General features: G+C 40.5%; 1 protein-coding gene and 1 pseudogene across 1 annotated transcript in view; both read right to left on the reverse strand.

Moving 5' to 3' along the window:
- LOC132816069 (adenylate cyclase type 1-like) overlaps positions 1-22,234 on the reverse strand; it is a 294,971-nt gene that overhangs the window by 155,062 nt on the left and 117,675 nt on the right. The gene's annotated exons all lie outside the window — the stretch shown is intronic.
- LOC132816068 (high mobility group protein B3-like) lies at positions 4,736-5,193 on the reverse strand (annotated as a pseudogene).

The raw sequence follows: 22,234 nt of genomic DNA on the forward strand, positions 1-22,234 counted from the left end.
ATAGGTTTAGGATGAGAAGGGAAAGATATAAGAGAGACCTAAGGGGCAACTTTTTCACACAGAGGGTGGTACGTGTATGGAATGAGCTGCCAGAGGAAGTGGTGGAGGCTGGTACAATTGCAACATTTAAGAGGCATTTGCATGGGTATATGAATAGGAAGGGTTTGGAGGGATATGGGCTGGGTGCTGGCAGGTGGGACTAGATGGAGTTGGGATATCTGGTCGGCATGGACAGGTTGGACCGAAGAGTCTGTTTCCATGCTGTACATCTCTATGACTCTATGACTGGGTCAACATATCTATCCTAGAACAAGCCAAACAGACATGCACAAGAATTCCTAGAAATGTGGCATTCCAACAGGAATGTTATCAACAAACACACTGACTTGGATCCCATTTACCACCCCTTGAGAAAAAGAACAGGAAATGACATCATCAACCCAAAGAAACCCAAACATATAAATAGAAAGCAGGAAACACGAGCAGTGCTGCATCTGGAGGCTCGCTGAAGATGTTACCTATTATGATGTGAAAATGTCTAAAAATGAACCTTCCAGCTCAGCAAGCAAACCTACACCGAGAACCTCAACTTGAGCTATAAATTTTCTCAAAATTCACTAATCTGTAGCTCTAGTTCACATCTCTCTGCCAAACTAGTACACTAGCAAATCTCCCACCCTGGAAACTGGTACACCTCCAGTTTAAGTGCAACCCATCCTTCATGCACAGGTCCCACCTTTGCCAGAAGGTACGCCAATAATCTACATCTCTGAAGCCCTCCCTACTGCACCAGCCTTGTAGCCACATGTTTATCTGCACTCTCTCCCATTTTCTTGCTTCAACTGGCACATGACACCAGTAGTAATCCTGAGATTACTACTCTGCTCACCCTGCTTTTTAGCTTCCAACCTAACTCTCTGAAATGACTTTTTAAATCCTCATCCCTTTTCCTGGCTATGTCACTGGTGTCAATGTGCACCACCACTTCTGGCTGCTCACCCTCTCCCTTCAGAATCTTGTAGACTCAGAAATCCTGGACCATGGCACATGGGAGTCCCGTTTGCGACCACAGAATCTCCTGTCTGTTCCTCTAACTATTGAATCACCTCCCAATAGTGCGTTTTCATTCTCACCCTTCCATTCTGAGCCACAGAGCCAGGCTCAGTTCTAGAGACCTGACCACTATGGCTTTCCCTGATAGGTCATTCCCCCCCATCAGTATCCAAAAAAGTATATTCATTAGCGATTTTTGAGAAGATTTGAGGCTCAGGTTTATGATAAGGATCAAAGTAAGCTTGCATAGCTGGAAGGCTTGTTTTTCAGATGTTTTGTCACCATACCAGGTAACATCATCAGTGAGAGTCCCCGGTGAAGCACTGGTGGTATGTCCCGCCTCTCTATTTATACGTCTTTGTTTCTTAAGGTGGGTGATGTCATTTCCAGTATTTTTTTCCCCAAGAGAAGTATTATGGGGAATGACCACAGGGGATCCCTGCACTGACTGTAACCCATCAACCTTTTTCATGTACCTGAGGTGTGACTACCTCCCTGTAAGTCTTCTCAATTCCCCCCTCAGCCTTCTGAATGATCCGAAGTTCATCCAGTTCCAGCTCCAGTTCCCAAACACGGTTTCTGAGGAGCTGGATGGTGTGAATCTGGGGCAACAATGAATTTGGAGTGCAACAGGCACTCTATTTTGATGTAATGTGCTGGTCATTCTGCCAGCACAGCACCTCAGAAAACAGGAACAGAAACAGGATCAGTCATTCAGTCCCTCAAACAAGTCCCACTATTCAATATGATCAGGGCTGATAAAACACTTCAATGGCTTTTCACAATTCATTTCCATAACCCTGCACATGACTGGTAATTAGAGATCCATCAATCTTTACCTTAGACATATTCAAAGACTGGGATTTTATAGTTATTTCCGGTAGAAAATACCAAAAATTCAAAATATTCACTGTGCCCATGCTGAATCTGAAGCTGAATGGGTCATGTCCCTCATTGTCAGGATTCTGCATGGCTCACTGTATGGACCTGAATGCTCAGGGAATGCCAATGATTAATACCAAGAACACACTGGTTTAATTCATTGCTCCATGATGAGCTCGGTGCTGCAGCCCAGGCAGTAGGATTCAGGAACATAACCAGCATTCTCTCACCTGCAGAGAGTCCTTAACAGCACATAGTGGTACTGTCAGGGTCACATCACAGTGTTGCAGAATGCATCAACAGGAAGGCATTTCGTTTGGTTAATATGTAGGTGTTCCGTGATTGACATTACCATCTCCTGGAGGTATATAACCACTACCTTGGCAGTTGCCATGACTCCTACATCCTGGAGCACTTTCATGTACCTGGTGTGCTCGAGGAGCCATGGCCACCTCCTTCCACGTGGCTCATGACACTGTGGTTCAACCCCCTTACTGATGAGTATCGATACAAAGCTGCCAATATTTCAACCAGGGCCACAGTGGAGCAGACAATAGGGCTGCTGAAGGTCTGGTTCCACTGCTAGGAGTGATCTGGGGTGAAGCGGGGAACTGTCTCCCAGTATAATCGAGACAGTGTGTGCCACATCATCCTGGCATATTGTGCTTCACATATTGTACTAGGTACTAGGGAAATAAGGGGAATGGGACCATTCTCCTGAAAAGGGGGACGAGGACATTAGGGAAGAGAAAGCACTCCTTCGATATGGCACAGCTCAGCTACATTGGGCACCAGACAGACAGGACCTGATTGACACTGGTTCCAGTCGATGGGCACTAGGTGCAGTAGGAAAATTGACATGTCGGGCAAAAGCCCTTCATCATTCCTGATGAAGGGCTTTTGCCTGAAACGTCGATTTTTCTGCTCCTTGAATGCTGCCTGACCTGTTGCGCTTTTCCAGCACCACTCTAATGTAGACTCAGATCTCTAGCATCTGTAGTCCTTACTTTTGACTAGGTGCAGCAGACCGCCACGGAATGTAAAATAGTTGTTAATTATAATGCCAGCGTTTGGTTTGCATTGTAGCAGTGAACAGAAACCTCTTTTGGTTTTGTTTGTGTTCCCTTTGGTTGCTTTAATCCAAAGCTCGTGTTAGGAACTGTATGATTGCTGTATGTATACTGGACAATGACGAGCTGCAGGAGTCAAGTGGGTGTTCAGGTGATGCAGAGAAAATTTTTAGATAGGTTATAGCTAAGACAGATAAACTCTGTGGCTGGTAATTAAACAGCACCTAGGGTGAATGAATGGTGTTGTAAGTGAGGCGAAGTGTCTACCATGTGCAATGAGCAATGTGGCTTGTGGTTGCTCCACGGTTGCACTGCGAATGTTGGATTGCCAAAGCTTGTCAGGATGCCTGCAGTCTTTCAAAAATGTCATGGATGTCAAGGATGCTGGTCTTTCAGTGGATATCTGGTGAGTAGTAATGGCACAAATTATTATGGGACTAGAATTGGGTGTGAAGGATCCCATGGGATGGGTAGACAATTAAAAAGTTGCATTTGGTAAGACACAGCAAGGAAATCCCATTAGGTTTCATGGCAGGAATCCCACCAAAAAAAAATATCTAATGCAACTTGAACATCGGCAATAAAAAAAGATTCAGCTTAAAAGTTTATGCTTCTTGTTCAAACCATTCCTAAAGTGGCTAAAACAAAAATAACAGGATTAATTCTATGGAGTCACACTCTAAGCAAGAAAACTATTGCCAGAAACATGGGTCAGAGAATTGCCTTGCAATGTTCTACTTCTAACTCCAGTATCTGCCTCTTTTAAAAGACAGTCTCATAGCCAAGAGTACAGAATACTGGAATTAGCCAAAGGCTTTCATTATATTGGGCCAGATAGGAGACAGATGTGTTTAACAACAACAAGAACTTTATTATGAGATGTTCATTCTCTGCAGGGAGCAAAGTTAGACTGAACTGTTTCCCTCCAAAATGGCCAATAATACCATCATGACATCACATGACCTAACTCAAAGTAGCAGTCCAATATTCTTACATAAATAGACAATGTCCCTCCCTCTTCACATCAGAAGTTCCTGCAATGAAACATTTACACAATCAGATTTTCAACAGTTCACAAATAGAAAAAAAAATCATTGACCATTTTACAGCTCTTTGGATTTGGCATCTCTTGACCAACATTAAAAAGAGTGCCTTAGCATATGTATATAGTCACAGGACATCATTGTTGAATGATATTTAACTTTTTTCAATTCAATATAACAAAGCTTTTCACTGTACCTCAGTACATGTGACAATAAATTCAATTCAATTCAATGTCTAGATTAACTAATTGCTACTCAGGGTGGCTGCCATCTTGTGATTCCGCTTCAATAAACCATAGTTTACTCATTTTGTATGAAGTCAAAAACATATTGCACGAACCATGTAGTATGTGCGACAGACACCAAACAACATTGTCTACAAATATGGTAGGCTTAAAATGCTTGCTGTAGTATGAACATTGCAATGAAGGCCTGTACAGATTCAAACTCAAACTACTTGTTGCCTTAGACCTCTCACACACCAAACTATAAAATTAAGAAGTTACAACAGTGTCATTAAAAAGGGTTTTTAAATGCTTTCAGTTGCATAGCAATTAATTGAGCTGAGACAAAAGGTATAACTTCTTCACCACCACCACCACCATCATTGTCACAACAGGCCTTCTTCTTGGCAGGTAGCTTCTTTGTTCTATCAACCTCACCTTGGGCATGTTAATCACCAAAATCCTAGTATTTTTCCTTCTGTTACTAAGCTTTACTAATGAATGCCTTCTTTGCTTCCTCACTGCATGCATTTCACAGCTCACCAAGTCTCTTTGCTGCATCAGTAATAGATAAGCCAGGATTCCCAGCTTTGAGTTTTGGTTACTAGTCCACGCAAAACAAGTAGAAATTTGAGGGAGCTCTTTTTGAGTGCACTGTGATCCTCCTTCTTGATACCTTTAGCTGGCACATAATTTTTCAATTCTTGGTCATAACATGCCTGATCTATTTTAGTCAGTTCTTCAGATTTGGCATTCTATTTGCTAAACATTGTTTTCCATTGTTCAGAGCATTTTTTGTGAATTCTGAGAGTTTACAGGAATATCAGGGCTTTACTTCTTGTGATCTTCATGATCAGTCTGATCAAAATAAGCATTAGAGGACATTGTGCATCTTGATTTCACAGGGTCACGTTTTGCCATTTTGATGTTTTCCCAGTGGCTGATGGATGGCTTTGCTGGTGGTGTCTCAGTTATGGCTTTTATTTTTGCAAGTGACCTGAGTACACCTTTATCAACAGTGGCATGGTATAAATATTCAATATTTTTTAAAAATTCACATTTATCTTTCCTCATTCTTAGGCCATAACCTTCAAGTCTTTGCAGAATAGCACCTTAAATTTTGTGATGCTCCTTTTTATTTCTCCCCATGACTGAAATGTCAGCTAGGTAATACTGGATTCCTTCTAATTAAGTTAAAATCTAAACTATGGTATGGTGGAATAATGCAGGTGCAATTTCAAATGGAATTCTCTTGTATTTGAAGAGTCCTTTATGTGTCACAATTGTCAAGTGTTTCAGTAGCTCAGATTTACATTCATCTGGAGATAAAATTGACCTTAGGCAAACCTACCGAAAAGCTGACATCAAGACAGTCCAGCAAATAGTTAATCGATTAACAACAAAGGATCTTGCTCAGCACACAGTGTTAGATTAACAGTGACCTTAAAATCACTGCAGATGCATACCAATCCAACTTCCTTTATCATTAATCTGATAGCCATGACCCAATCACTCATAATTATAGGTTCAAGGATTCCCTCTCTAATTCTGCCTCAACCTTTGGCCTGATTGCATAAGGCACCGACCTAGCCATGCAACATTTGACTTAATTCTCATCCTTGATTTTCAATGTGACAGCAATCTTTTCCATGCTTCCCAGATCCCCATTTAAAAACAATGACATGCTTCTTTAGAATTTGTAATAGATCAGTCTTAGACTCTGACAAGGCAGTTACTTCAGCACAGTGTATTTTGAGTTTCAAGGATCAAGGTACTCCTTACCCTGAACCCTGATCCATCTCCCTTTCTATATGTTCACTGTACATTGCTTGCAGATACTGTTGCTCCCCCTTCACAATTATCATACTCCAACCTCCCTAGCCTACAGCCTTCAGTCCCAAAGAAGAATTTTCTGAGTCTGCTTCCCATAACATGAGACCACCTGTTGCCTCCTTTCATCCTCCCTAACTTTTAGTTTACGTAGATAGAGGTCATGGACTGATTGTGACCAATCACCCTGAGCGACCTAACTGGACTGTCCTGGAAGAAAAGTACCCAGACTCCTAACTGGTGGCTGTACCTCCCCTCAACCACATAAGTTTTTCTCCTGGACTGGTTACTGTGGAGACACAGGACTGCCCTTGACTCACTCTCTGGATTGCAGAGATACAGGCTGCCTGACCAAGAACAGATGCAAACCCTCAGGACTGGATTCAGGGAATGCCTTTGACTTACTGTATTAGAAGCCCCTGATTGACAGGTAAGGAATTCTTCCCTGAGACTTCGAGGCACGACTGCAGGCTTGCTGTACATAGTGTGTTTGTTGCGTAAGCTGCATTTAGAGCAGTTGTGAGATTGATGTAGCACACAGACACACAACATAATGTCCTCCCTCTTGACTCAGCACTGCTGACTAGCAAGGCAGGCTGCCTGGTCATTTAACTGCATTAATTGACAAGGCAAGGCAAGATGAATGCTGCAAGCATGCAGGCAGGCGCTAACTGAGTGACAGCAAGTGAGCAGCCCTGAGATACAGCCTGGCCTAATCTGTGAACTAGGTGCCTGTCTCTGTGCACAAAGTGTTCTTACACCAGCATTTCAAAGCTAGTTTCTAGGGCACCTTGCAATGCAGATTTGTGCTTCCTAAGAGCCCTGCAGTGCCATGAGGAATAGGAGTCGGCAACTATTGCTTGCCAAAGTCTGTGAATGAGGCCTGACAGTGGCCAGTGCCCTTGGATCATGTCTTGAGTAATATGGAGGCTGCTTGCATCCAGTGACAAATTTAAATCACCAGGTAGCCATTGTGACTTCCACATTGATAAATCTTAATGCCTAGCTTGTTCAGTGTATTTGGTAAGATTGAAAGCTGAATATTAATTAAGTGTGGAATTAAGAAGGTCATTAATAAGCAATAATCTTCTTTAACTGAAACTCACCACTGCCTATTGTAAAACGTGCCCCTCTGCTCAGCTGGTGTATAAAAGATGCAGTGAGTTGCTTCTGACAGTGAGGTAGGCATCACTGGACTTTTTGCATGACTTTGACACAAATCTCATCATTCAAGACCCTATAAGATTCCGTTCTACATGTCTAATTATATCTGACATTATGTGTTTGTTTTAAAAAAATCCCTCAGTCATATAAATCTATTCACAACATTATTATTCCGTCAAATACAACATCTCTTTTAAAACAAATATTTCATTCAAGTTGTTAATCCCTTATAAAACAACCATTTAAGACAAGTGCTTAATAACTTTTAAACAAATATTTATATTCATAACCTAATGTCAAAGACTTTAAAATAAAATCCAGAACTATCATTCAAACTGTGAACTAATAGGTTTCCCACCTAGCTGACATTTGTGAACTAAGGCACGTAGCACAAACCCAATGATGTAAACCCCATTGCAGTATTCAGTGCCTTCAGCCTTTAAAAGAAATACCACGAGGTGTAAATCAAACTGACTGAAGACTGGTATCTGTGAAGGAAACCTCAATGTGAAGCTGGAAATTCATCTCCGCAGGGATGGTGTAGAGATCTCTCTTAGCAAGGCTATCATGGAAAGATGCATCTGTATTAGACAGATTAATGAGAATGAGGTCAAAGTGGTTCTCACTCTGTTGGTTCCCTCACCAGCCTTACAGCTATGGATTTTAGGACTTGGCTAAGTCAGTAGCTCAGTCGGCACATATTTACAAAGTCACACTTGGTGATGGACTTTGAAGTCTCCAGTGTACATTTTAGGTCTTTGTCACCTTCAATTCTTCTTCCAATAGGCATGTAACATGGAGATGTACTGATTCATCAGGGAGTTTGATTGGACAGACTCAGGGATGTTGATGATGGTGTATGTGACATTGTAAGTTAAGATTTTGAGTATGACTATGTCTGTGTATCGTTCGACTATTCCATTAAACAGGTCTCCCAACTTTGGCACAAGTCCCCATATGTTAGTGAGGAAAATTCTGCAGAGTCAACATGGGTGAAATTGTGTTGGCATTTCTGATGTCTAGCTGATACTCGATGGTCTGTCCTGAAAAGGATGTTCCTTTCTTTTAGGCTTTATAGTGGTTGTTTCAACGGAGTGGCGCGCTAAACCATTGCAGAAGGAATTGAAGAGCTGGGGTTTTATAACAATCACCAATAATTTCATGGTCACCATTAGAATATTTTCCAATCTGCATTTTTAAATTTAATTCAAATTTCATTGTCTGTTGCTCCAACATGCACTTGGACAGCTCTTGAACAATGTGAATCTCATTGGTTCCAGGGACAATGAGGAAGAAAACATCAGCATTCTCAAACAATAGTCCTGTTGCCTAAATATCTCAAGGGGATCCCTATCATACTTATCACATTGTGCCTTTAAATATCTGGTGGTGTGCTGTGTTCTACTCAAACTGGCAATCACGAAAGAACAGAATCCATTTTCAGTCCTTTGGGCAACCCCGGAAGAGGAAGAGGATGAGGAAGAGATGGGGCAGGAGGGAAAAAACGGAGAAGGCATTGGGATTTCACTCGGAACTATCTGCCAGTGAGCAGCATATTGGATACCAAATTCCAATTATCTTTGCACCATCAATATCGTTTTGTTATTTACCATCACAGCATCCTCATGACTAAATGCCAAAGATTGAAGACATCACAAAAAAAATTCTAAAACAACTTTATCCACCAATGTTTCACACACAATAACACACACAAAACTGAATTAATACCCTTGTGCATTCCCATTGCTTAGCCCAGTTCTCCTTTGAAGTTCTTTCTCAGCAGTTATAGAACAATTCATGACTATCTTTGAGAAGGAGACTGGAGATGTCCTGACAGGATGATATTAAGCAGCTTTGAGATTTAAGGGCCTGATTTCAGCCTGCACTCCCTCATCATAGGAGCTAGTCAGGGAGAGCTGTCAGCTAGGGCTCTTGTGGAACACTAATGATGGAAGTATGACTTCTGTCATCCTGAGACAGAACAACAGTTTCACTCAGTACAAAGTCACAGCTACTTTCCTTGGGTGGTACCTCAGCAATTTGCTGGTGCACACATGATTGGTCTGTTGTGAAAATATGTAAGCATCTGAGTGCTGGCATGTGCATGCACAACATAATGAAGGTAAATGGTACTGAGCTGGGCTAGCATGGCAGTAAACATCAATCTCTACACCTCTGTTCTAAGCATCCACAACAACACACTTCCATGAGCAAGATAATTACTATCATAAGGCCATTTAGTTATGAAAAAAAACATGAAAATTTGTACGTTTCTATTATATTTAAGTTACATAACACCTTATGCTCAGGAACTGGTACACAATCTTCATATTGAACTGAGCACATTCGTTTAAAATCTGCAGAAGATCGGCATTAGTTTACGGGTGTAACTTCTGCAATGTTCAAGGGGTTGAACGGCCCTTATCAGTAACCTCGAAAGCACAGGTGGGGTGAAAATATGCTGCAGTCAGGAAGCAACAGCATAAAATGTTCACACAAAATGTGAATGTCCATTAATCCTAGCTGTGGAGAAGGTGTATAAGGCAGCACATTTTTCATCACTGACAGAACAATGTTAGAAAGTGTGGGGTGCGTTTGTTTTGTCCTATACTGCACAATTGATAAATGACTACCGGGTGCAGTTGCAATGGCTAGATTGCAAACAACTGGTATGATAGCCCTCCTAGGATCAATGTTCATCCAAGTTGATTATAAAGATATTTTTTAAAAGCGGTATGAAATATGTCTTGAAATATCAACGGATCATTGCCAATAATAATCCCATAATCAAAATTCATGATTTTATAGAAACAAATAAAGCACTTAGATTGTAGCTTCTAATTATTGATACTGAGGTGTTCTGATATGGATTATGAGAATATGTTATTGATGCGGTTTGTTGGGGATTAACTGATGGAATAGACCTTGACATTGTGCAACAATGTGAATTTACAGTGAATCAATAGACTCTTCACATCTTTTATGTATGTTCTCTTGAAGTGGATGGAAATAAATTTGTGTGAAATGGAAAAAACTATTGATATCATCAGCGTCACATTATCACAAAGTCAAGAAGTTAAAATTAGATGATGCCAGTGTTTTGGGTTCAAGTATCAGATACAATTTATTCAGTTCCTAGTTAACAAGATACAGGCTGCACCCAAACCATTGCAGTGTTTAGCCCCATGTTAGACGTTGCTGCCTGGTAGATGGTCTCAAGTGCATGTGAGGCTACCAAATGTTAAAAGATAATCTTTTTAAAGGAACCTCCCTCTTGGAAGGAAAGTGAATTCAAGCTGCAACAACTGGGTGGAATTTCCCTAAGAAATGTTTCAGTGAAGGTACCAATGATGCTGCAGACCAACTAAAGGACCTCTGAGTCTCTGATGTGATGATGCAAAGATTGAAACAAAAAGTAAGGCCATTTTCTTTCTGCAGGGGCCTAGAGTCCAATAAGGCATATATTGCAAAAGGAAAGTGAGGACAGCAGAGTCTGTGGCACTGGAAAAGCACAGCAGCTCAGGCAGCATCCAAAGAACAAGAGAGTCAACATTTCGGGGATAAGCCCTTCATCAGGAACGTAGATGGGAAAAGGGAGATGAGAGATAAATATGGGGTGGGGCAGCTGGGAAGGTGATAGGTGAATGCAGGTCAGATGTGATAGTGATAGGTTGGTGGGGAGGGTGAAGCAGACAGGTGGAAAGGAAGATGGACAGATAGGACAGGTCAAGAGGGTGGTGGTGAATTGGAGAGCTGGATCTGGGTTGAGCTGGGAGGGAAGATTTGGAAATGGTGAAGTCAATGTTGATGCCGTGTCATTGGAGGGTTTCAAGGGGGAGGATGAGGCATTCTTCCTCCAATTGGTGGGTGGTTTCAATTTGGCGGTCGAGGAGGCCCAGGATTTGCATGTCCTTGGGGGAATGGGAGGGGAACTGAAGTGGTTAGCCACTGGGTGGTGGCGTTACTCCCCTTATACTCCGGGTGACTCAGTATTCCATCATACTCTATACCACGTGGACAGGCTGTAGGAGTCAGAAGATATATGATTTAGCATAGATCTATAAGCTGATTACTTGCTCTTTGTAACTATACAGTATGTGTACAGTTGATTCAGTCAAGTTTTTGGTCAATGGCAACCCCTGAGATCTTGATGGCTGGAGCTTCTATGGTAATAGTTATTGGAGATGGCCATTACTTGGCGCTTGTGTGGCATGAAGATTACTTGTCACCTATTAACTTAAACCTAACATTGCCTAAGTCTTGCTACATGTGGATGTGGACTGGTCAATATCTGAGGAGTCATGAATGGTAATGAACATTGTTCTGTGAAGATTGCAGAGTCTCACTTCTGATCTTATGATAAAAGCAACTAAAGATGGTTGGGCCTAAGATGTTACTCTGAGGAAGACCTGCAATAATATCCTTCACATACATACTACTGATTCTAACTTCACACAAATCTTGTTATTTTCACTGCTATTCAGCTATGATATATATCATTCACTATTCAGGACACTCACCAGTATATTTTTTGGATGTAAATTGGCTCTCTGAGCTGGAAGGTTCATTTCCAGATGTTCCGTCACCCTGCTGAAGTCCTGCTTTCTATTTATATGTTTGGGTTTCTTTGGGTTGGTGATGTCATTTCCTGTGCTGATGCCATTTCCTGTGGTGAAGTCACACCCTGTTCTTTTTCTCAGGGTATGGTAGATGGGAGCTAACTCGATGTATTTGTTGATAGAGTTCTGGTTGGAATGTCATGCTTCTGGGAATTCACGTGCATGTCTTTGCTTGTCTTGTCATAGGATGGATATGTTGTTCCAGTCGAAGTGGTGTCCTTCTTCATTCATGTGAGGATACTAGTGAGAGAGGGCTATGTCTTTTTGTGGCTAGTTGGTGTTCATGTATCCTGGTGGCTAATTTTCTGCCTGTATGTCCAATGTAGTGTTTGTTATAGTCCTTACACGGTATTTTGTAAATGACATTAGTTTTGTTTGTTGTCTGTATAGGGTCTTTCAACTTCATTAGCTGCTGCTTTAGTGTGTTGGTGGGTTTGAGGGCTACCATGGTGACAAGGGGTGAGTAGTCTGGCAGACATTTCCAGGTATCTATGATGTAGGGGATAGTGGCTAGGGTTTCTGGACGTGGTTTGTCTGCTTGTTTGGGTTTGTTGGTGAGAAATCAGCGGACAGTGTTCATTGAGTACCCATTTTTTTGAATACACGATATAGGTGATTTTCCATTGCTCTGCATAGTTCTTCTGTGCTGTGCTGCAGTGTGTGTTGGCTCATTGAAATAGTAACTCTTACTAGTATCTTTACGTACGGATGAGGAAGGACACCACTTCAACTGGGACAACACATCCATCCTAGGACAAGCCAAACAAAGACATGCATGAGAATTCCTAGAAGCATGGCATTCCAACTAGAACTCTATCAACAGACACATCAAGTTAGACCTCATCTATCACCCCCTGAGAAAAAGAACAGGAAGTGACTTCACAACAGGAAATGACATCACCAATCCATAGAAACCCAAACATACAAATAAAAAGCATGACTTATCAGCAGTGCTTCGCCTGAGGCCCACTGAAGAGGTTACCTAGTAGGGTGATGATATGTCTGGAAATTAACCTTCCAGCTCAGGGAGCAAGTCTATATCCAGAACATCAACCTGAGCTACAAATCTTCTCAAAACTTGATAATATGTTTTTTTTTTGTCTAGAGGATAAGATCATAAATATCAGGAAGCAGATGGACCACGGGGACATGTGAATTTCCAGAACTTCTTGGAGAAGACAGTGTTGCAAATTGCTAGGCAGATTGTACATAAGGCCATTGAAACTGCCTTCATCAATATTATCCAGCAGGTAGTATAATCCTGCATCATGCATCATGAAAATCTCTCTCCCCTCAATTCCCATCCATTCCACTATTTATCGTAAGCACAAACTGCTGGTGGTGTGACAAACAGGTTTTGCTTTTCACCCACCTGTCTTCCTCACCGCAACCTCCCCTTTTTCATCTTCACTTGCAAATATCTAAGAACTGTTGCCTGATCAGAAAGTGGAGCCTTGCACTGAAGGGTATGATTTAGATCACATGATCTAACTAGCTTAAACACTGGCACTGCAAGTACTTTAGGAGATAGTCTTGAGATGGGATCAAAACACGGTGATGAGAAGCCCTCCTGATATAGGGCTTTTGCCCGAAACATCAATTCTCCTGCTCCAAGGATGCCACCTGACCTGATGTGCTTTTCCAGCCCCATACTCTTGACTCTAATCTCCAGCATTTGCAGTCCTCATATTTGCCTAGTTGATTATCAACATGCAAGAATGGGCTATAATCAGAGTTAGGGATAGGATAGTGTACTCAGTAGTTTGCCGAAAGGTGAGGTCATAGATAAGTTCTGTGATGAGACTCAGGTGTTTGGTGGGGCAGCATACAAAAGATAGTTAAAGGGTATACACACAAAGATACTTGGTGCATTGGCAGCCTGCCAGAGAGCCTGCAGTTGCTGTCAAGTCATTGAGTTATAGAGTTATTTGAGCATGGATACAGGCTCTTCAGCCCATCATGTCTACTGCAGTCATCAAAAATTCATTCATTCTAATCCCATTTCTCAGAACTTGGCTCATAGCCTTGTGTGGTATGGCATTATGTTAAGGAAAGCTGCCAAGCTGTCATGCCTCTACATGACCAAAACAATATCCTTTAATGAATAATACATATAAGCAACTTGATGAAATGGCAGTAACAGACTGGACACCATTTCCCTGCTGAACAAATGAATTGGGTGCTGCTCAGGGATGGTTACTGTAATATAAATGCAAGCAGTAGCTCAGGAAGTCTCTATACAAGTTGTTCTGCTGTAACATGCATTTCGTCAGCACGAATTGGCTATAATGTGACTGATGAATTGTGAATGCTGTTTGGATAGCGTAAATTTTCTACTGAATGGGTGTAGCGATTTTCTATTAGCGATTTCTACAGCATAATTTTCTACAGCACAAGGTTACAGAGGAACACAACTGTTGCATTACAGCAGAACTACCTGTAGATGATGACAGTTTAGTCAAATTATCTGAAAAGTAGAATATTTAACAAACTTGATGCAAAAGAGCAGTACCATTAGACAAGCATACAAGACTGCTCAGTATGCATCACTTGGGAGATTTCATTTTAATAAACTCCCATATGGGAACATCTTGGCGTCAGGGAACTCTCAAAGAACTGGGTCCAATAGATTACAAAGTTTAGAAAGTGCAATACTCTGTGGATGACATAAGATAATGGTCAAGGAAGATGATTACAGGGTCTTTGCAGTTTTAAAACATATACACGCTGAAGGATTTACTTTCATGAGAAGTGTGAATTTTTTGAAGGAATCTATTTACTTCTTAGGATGTATTTTGAAAAACATGCAATATGGTCAGAGTAAGGCTGTTAAGGAGTTGCCCACTCTAAAAAGGTGTCTGTGACCTATAATTTCTAGGCAAAGTAAACAAACTGAGTTTTTCTTGCCTCACTTAACAATAACTAAAACCCTGAGGCACTGACTCAAGACGATGTAAGCACAGTGTTGGAATTCACATCATAGGATGCTTTTCATAAGATCCAGAATGTTTGACATCCATGGATGTCTTGACTCACTGCAATTCACCCTTTCTACAGGTTGGATATACTTTAGCTATGGTTAGAAGACCAGTAATCCTCAGAAACAACCAGATGAGTGGTGGAAAGCAGCATAGTCTGCCTCCAGGACATTATCAGACGAAGAACCACACTCTGTAATTAAAGAGAAGGGGGCCGTTTAGGTGACATGGGCTTTCACTGCATCTTTGGCGAGAAGTTGCTCATAGAGATGGGCTATAAACCATTGATCTTCCTATCAGATGAGGAAACAGTTGGCAAGGATGCCTCTATAGATCTTGAAATACTGTTTCCACTTGAAATACTATTTCCACCTTGGGATTTTCTCATGTATTTGACTGAAAAGCTAATAAAGAGGGAGAAAATTGATCAGAATTTTTTTAAAAAAAGACAGCAACAGTTTACGGTATATAAAAAGAAAAAGAGTAGCTAAAGTATTGTGAGACCCAAGGGGTGGAAATTGGAAAAATAATACTGGGGACCAGGAAATGGCTTATATTTAAACTAATATTTTATATCTATCATGATAGAGGACATCACAAACATCACAATGGTAACACATGGGCAAGGTGCTAATGTGATGAAAGATCTTGTAGCATTCTTTATCATGTGAAAAAATATTTAACCAGCTAATCGGGCAAAAGGGTAGCACGGTGGCTCAGTGGTTAGCACTGCTACCTCACAGCACCAGGGACCCAGGTTCGATTCCAGCCTAGGGCGACTGTCTGTGTGGAGTTTGCACATTCTCTCCATGTGAGAGTTTCCTCTGGGTGCTCCAGTTTTCTCCCACAGTCTAAAGATGTGCAGGTCAGGTGAATTAGCCATGCCAATTGTCCATAGTGTTAGGCGCATTACTCAGGGGTAAAATGGGTCTGGGTGGATTACTCTTCGGAGGGTCAGTGTGGACTTGTTGGGTCGAAAGGCCTGCTTCCATACTTTAGGGAATCTAAAGGCAAATATAGCGCCAGCATCAGATGGCTTTCATCCAAGGCTTTTGAAGAAATAGGTGCAGAAAAATTTGAAGAATTGTTTGAAAGATGCCAGAACTGTCTGGATTCTGGGACAGTTCCAGCATATTTTTTCAACTAGTATGATGCTCCTGTTCAAAAAGAAAGGAAAACAGAAATCAGAAAACTGTAGGCCAGTTAGGTCTGTTTTCCACCTCCTCTCTTCTTTCTTCGTTTCTTTTTTTCCTCTTCTTTTTTGGGGACATGTTAGAGTCCATTTGTAAGGATGATTTAGCAGGATGTTTCGAAAAGCTTAGGTGAGTTCTTTGAGGAGACAACAAGCAAAATTGATAAAGGAGAACCGATAGATGTGGTGCATTGGATTTGCAGTATGCACTTCACATAAAAACATAAGTTAGTTATTTCACAAGATAAGAACTCATGGTACCGCGAAAAATGTAAAAGCATGGATCAAGGGTTGGTTAGCAGCAAAAGTACACAGAGTTACATGCATGGATCTTCTTCAGATTAGAAAGACACAACCAGTGGTGTGTCACAAGAATCAGTCCTAATGCCTATGTATTTATGATCAAAAGTAATGACATCGAAGAAGGGCAGAGCATAATGCATCCAGGTTTGTGAGAATACAAAGGTAGGTAAGAGTGCTTCTTGTGCTGAGGACATAAGGAATCTGCAAGTGATACAGGTAGGTTGAGTGAGTGAAACACTTGGCACTTTGAGTTTACCACAAGTCATTCTACCATAATGTGCATTTCATCCATGCAAATTTGCTGTGACGCAAGTGATAATTGGGTATGCTGTTTCTAAAGTGCAACCTTTTAAAACAGGTTGGCTATAACATAATTATATCACCAACTCTTAAATTTCATTTTCTAAAGCGTCATTTTTCGATAATACAGGGTTGCACAAGAATTACAACTATTGTGTTATCAAAGAAATGACTGTATGGGAAAGTGTGAAGTTATGCATTTCAGAGGAAGAATCAAAAGACAGCTATTATTTAAATAGAAAGAGGCTCAATAATGTGTAATACAGAGGGATATGGATGTTCTTGTACATAAAATACAAGATGATATCATACAGTTGCAAAAATTAATTAAGAAGGCAAATGAATTGTGGGCCTTTATTGCCAGCAAGTTAGAGTTTAAAAATAGTGAAATCTTTTTACAACTGTACAGTGCCGGTAATGTTGCACCTAGGGTGCTGAGTACAATTTTGGTTTCCATATTTAAGAAACATTACAAAAACAGAAATTGCTGGAAAAACACAGCACCCATGGAGAGAAATCAGAGTTACTGTTTCGGGTTCAATTTTGGTTTTTGTTATACAGGCATTGGAGATCGTTCAATAGAGATGCACTAGGCTGATTCCTGGGATGAAAGGTTGAAATCAAAATAAAACTCAGCTTATCAACACTTGAGTGTTGAAAAGGTTAAGGTGTCATCTTTTTGGATGCTACAAGATTCTGAACGAGCTTCACAGTGTAGATATTGAGAAAATGTTATTATTGGGGAAATTTTGAATTAATGATATTGTTACAGAATAAGGGTACACCCATTTAAAACTGTGATGGAAAGCAATTCATTCTCGTTGAAGATCATGAATGCCTGGAATTCTTTTATAAGAATTTATTGATTCATAAGAATTGTTCCAGGAATGAGTAATTTTTAATATGATGTTGCAAAACATGAAAAGGGTCAAAAAAGATTTACAAGGATGCTGCTAGGGTTGGAGGATTTGAGCTATAGGGAGAGGCTGAATAGGATGGGGCTGCTTTCCCTGGAGCATCAGAGGCTGAGGGTTGACCCCTAATAGAGGTTTATAAAATCATGTGGGGCATGGATAGAGTGAAAAAGTAGGAAATTGCCACTAGGTAATGATGCCCATTTGAAGACCTGATACAGGCATGATGGGCTGAATAATCTCCTTCTGCACGTTAACAGAGACACTTTGTGGTGAGCAGTGGGTGTTAGGTTTTCATTCAGGAGCTTTTCTAATGAACAAAGTAAACAGTATAGCACATTCAGCTTATTTTGGTTAAGAGAAACACATACAGCTTGAACAAATCCTTTTTGTTTCAGTTTTGTTGAAAGCTTCGCTGAAACTAAGTTTTTTAGATGATTTCTCCCAAAGAAGTGAAATAGTTTACAACTGTTAAGAAATACATTACTGCAGCAGAAGGAGTTTGCTTTGAAAATGAGAGACCAGAAGTATTTGGTTAAAAAAAACCCTAAAAGGGGTTATGTGAATTTGAGAAAGTTTAAATTCAGTTGTGGGAAGACTCAAGGAAAGGATTATCAAATTCTCAAGCCTGGAAATTAGATCCATGGTGAATTTAAGCTCAAGAGATATAATAACGAAAGGTATTCTTTCTGATGTGAGGCATGCTATTAAGATAAGGGGATTGCATTTCACCATGTAATTTAGAATCTTTAAACTTGTGTTATATGTAAATTGTTTTGTTTATACTATTTAGCATTTTAAAAAAAAACTTCTATTTTGTTGTTAACAAATACTGCAGCATTGTGTGTATATGTCTCAATGAAAGACCACTACTTTAAAAGCAACGAAACGGTCTTGGATCTGACTTGCCCAGAAATAGCATTAACTGTGATAAGAACAGTTTCAGTAGACACTCCTCTTGTTAAGTGAGCAACACAAATAGCTAAACAATCTTACAGAATACAAATTACCTTTCACTTATGTTTGTATTTAATTCTGATGGACATACAGCAGGAACAAGGATCTTTCCTAGTCAGTATCTAACATCTGTCACCGCTGCATAGGTTGAAGCTCTACTTCAGGGATTGACAACACGATCCAGGCTGACATGGAAGCACAGTAGAGAGAGAGACTGTCAAATGTAAGTGTCATCTTTCAGATGAAATATTAAACGAAAATATTGTTGGTTTTTTCAGGTTGTTAGGGGCAGAATGTCACTATTTGCTGAAAAGAAGTGATATTCTTCCCACCTTCCTGGTCAATATTTATCCCTCAATCAGTATCCATAAAACATGTATTCAGGTGGTTACCGTCTTGCTGTTCATGCAACCATGCTATATGTTATTTGTATATTAGTCTCCTATATTTCCATCACAAACTACAGCTCAAATGTGCATGACTAGCTGTAAAGTACTTTGGGAATCCAGAAGGTGCATATTTTTCCTTAAAGGCACATTTGTCATTAACTAAGTGAATGGGTTTAAAAAAAATGAGGAAATGCAAATGGGATTTAAGAGTAATTAGAGAGGTACTGAACCTTAGATTATGTGCAATATAATAACTGTAAAATATGGCGATTGGTTGTATCCGATATACTGTGTCCAGTTTTGAGCTCCTTGTGATGGGATGGTCTAATAACTCCAGTCAAAGAATAATACAGATCACTAGGAACAAGAGGTTTGATTTATCAGCCAAGGCAGCCGTATGGCCATGACTATATCTTCTGAGGCCAGGAAGATTGATCAGTCGGTTTCAAATGATAAAAGCAACAGAGTTGTTAAACCTATACTGGTTCCACGGGACATTGGAGAGGCCTCTTCTGGAACGCTGTGTCCAGTTCTGGTAGCCCAGTTAAAGGAAGAATGTTATTAAGCTAGAGAAGGCTCCAAAGAGATTCACCCGGATATTATCAGGTGTTTAAGGTTTGTGTTATAAAGAAAGGCTGGATAGGCTAGGACTTTTCTCATTGGAGCGTAGGAGGTTGAGAGGTGATCTTATAGAGGTATATAAAATAATGAGGGGCACAGATGGATTAGTGGCAGTTGTGTTTCCCCTAGGATGTGGGACATTTTTAAGGAGAGAGGAGATAGATTTATAAAAGACATGAGGGGCAAATTCTGTACTTAGAGGGTAGTTCATATGTGGAATGAAGTGATGGATAATTACAATGGTACAATTACAATGTTTAAAATACATTTGGATAAGTAGAAGAACAGAAAAGATTTGGAGGGATATGGGCTGGGAGCAGGCAGGTGGAACTAGTTTAGTTTGGGATTATGTTCGGTATCAATTAGTTGTACAGGATTTGTTTCCATGTTGTATGACTCTATGACTTCACTTTAACAGTATACAAGAATTAGAATTAGAAGTTAGAATTAGTATCCACACAGTATGAAAACAGGCCCTTCAGCGCAACAAGTCCACACCAACCCTCTGAAGAGTAACCCACCTGGACCTATTCCCTACGCTATATTACCCCTGACTAATGCACCTAGTCTACACATCCCTGAACACAATGGGCAATTACAGTGTACATCTTTGGATCGAGAGAGGAAACTGGAGTATCCAGAGGAAACTCATGGAGACATTGAGTGAATGCGCAAACTGCACACACACAGTCAACTGACGCTGGTGTTGAGGCAGCAGTGCTAACCACTGAGCCATTATGCCGGCCAGTGGAATCTCAGAGATCCAGACTAAGAAAATCTTCAGCAATCAGCCTCAACATGGATTTATAATTCTAGAAGGATTAGAGGGCTAGATGAACTCCTCTTGTTCTAAAGGTTTTGGAGAAAAAAATAGTTATTCCAATTCATGTTCATGTTTCTTCTTCAATTGAATGACTTCATTGTGTCCCACAGTATCAAGCATGCTATGGGTCAACTGACATTCAACAGGACATCAAGCAGCAAATCTTTTAGCTTTCCTGTACTTCCCAAGATCATAGGACGTTGGAGCAGAAGGAGGCCATTCAGCCCATCAAGTCTGATCTGCTATTCAATGGCTAGATTGATCATCCTCAACTCCACCTTCTTGCTTTATCCCCATAACCCTTGATTACCTTACCGATTAAAAATCTGTCTATCTCAGCTGTGGACATATTTAATGCCCCAAATTCTCCAGTCTTCTCCGGTAAAGAATTCCACAGATTCACTACCCTCTGAGAGAAAGCAAATGCTCCTCATCTCTGTATTAAGCGGGTGATTGCTTATCTGAGATTATGTCTTCCGATCCTAGATTTTCCCACAAGGGGTAACCTCCTCTCTGCATCTACCCTGCCAAGTACCCGAGGAATTTTATGTGTTTCAAGAAGGTCTCCTCTGTGTCGTGATTGTAATGATGACAGCCAGCTGGACCTCAAAATAGGAGTTCCATGAATGGGGCTTTAATAATGGTCCAATTAGGGAGCCCTGGCTGACATAAAAGGATGAATGTCAGGGATATTGAGCCCTGCAATACCCGACTGAGAGAGACTGTAATATTGGCAAAATGTATGCATTTGTAAATAAAGGGAGATTGGTGATAGGGTGCCAGCCTCTGAGGAGTCATTTCAATCTCATTCTTCTGATCTTCAATGCGTACAAGTCCAACCTACTCAACTTCTCCTCATAAGAAAACTTCTCCATACTCAGGATCAACCTACTGAACCCCCTCTAGACTGCTTCCATTGTCAAGCTATCATTCTTTAGGTAAGGGGCCCAGATCTGACCAGGTCTTTGTATAATTTTATCAAGACTTCCCTATTTTGATACTATGTTCCTTTTGAAATAAAAGCCAACATTCCATCTGCCTTCTTTGTAACTCAAAAGCCTGAATGCTGGCTTCATGATTATTGATGAAGACTTCTTAATGGCTCTGTGCTGCAACTTTCTGTAGTCTTTGTTCTCTTAATACAAGCTCATGTATTTTTCCTGCCACAGTGCACATTTTCCTCATTATACTTCATCTGTAATTTTTTACTCAATGATTTAACTTGTCTCTATGACTCTGCAGACTCCTTGTCCCATCCTTACCCCTTGCATTTTCACCTATTTTCACATCATCCACAAACTTGGTGATTCACTTCCATCATCCAACTCATTAAATACATATTGTAAATGATGGAGACTCCGCTACAGATCCCTATGGTACGTCACTAGTTACAGGCTGTAAACGTGAGAATACCCCCTTTTTTCACAAACTATTTCTTTTCTATTAGTTGCCTGCTCCTCTATCCATATTAATATACTACATCCAAAACCAAGAGCCTTAATCTTACTAAATAGTGTGGAACCTGATAAACTAACTGGCCTATTTTTGTTCCTTTCCTTTTAAATAAGGGTGTCATTCAAATGAAAAGCCTAAGATGCATTCAATCAGGTCCAGGCAACTTATCACAACCTTTAGCCCCATTGATGCCCCTAGAACATTTTTGACTAAAGCTAGCTATTATGTTTATTTCCATCTCTACATTTAGCCCTTGATAACCAAGTAGTTTGGAGTGTTATTGAAATCCTTTACTATGAAGACTTACGCAAAGTATGTGCTCAGCTCCTCCACTACTTTCCCATTATTATTTCCCAATGTTTTTCCTCTAAGGGCCTGCAAACATTATTGCTTTTCTCACCCTGTTTTAATATTTAA

The sequence above is a fragment of the Hemiscyllium ocellatum genome, chromosome 5, assembly GCF_020745735.1.
Source record: "Hemiscyllium ocellatum isolate sHemOce1 chromosome 5, sHemOce1.pat.X.cur, whole genome shotgun sequence".
NCBI lineage: Eukaryota > Metazoa > Chordata > Chondrichthyes > Orectolobiformes > Hemiscylliidae > Hemiscyllium > Hemiscyllium ocellatum.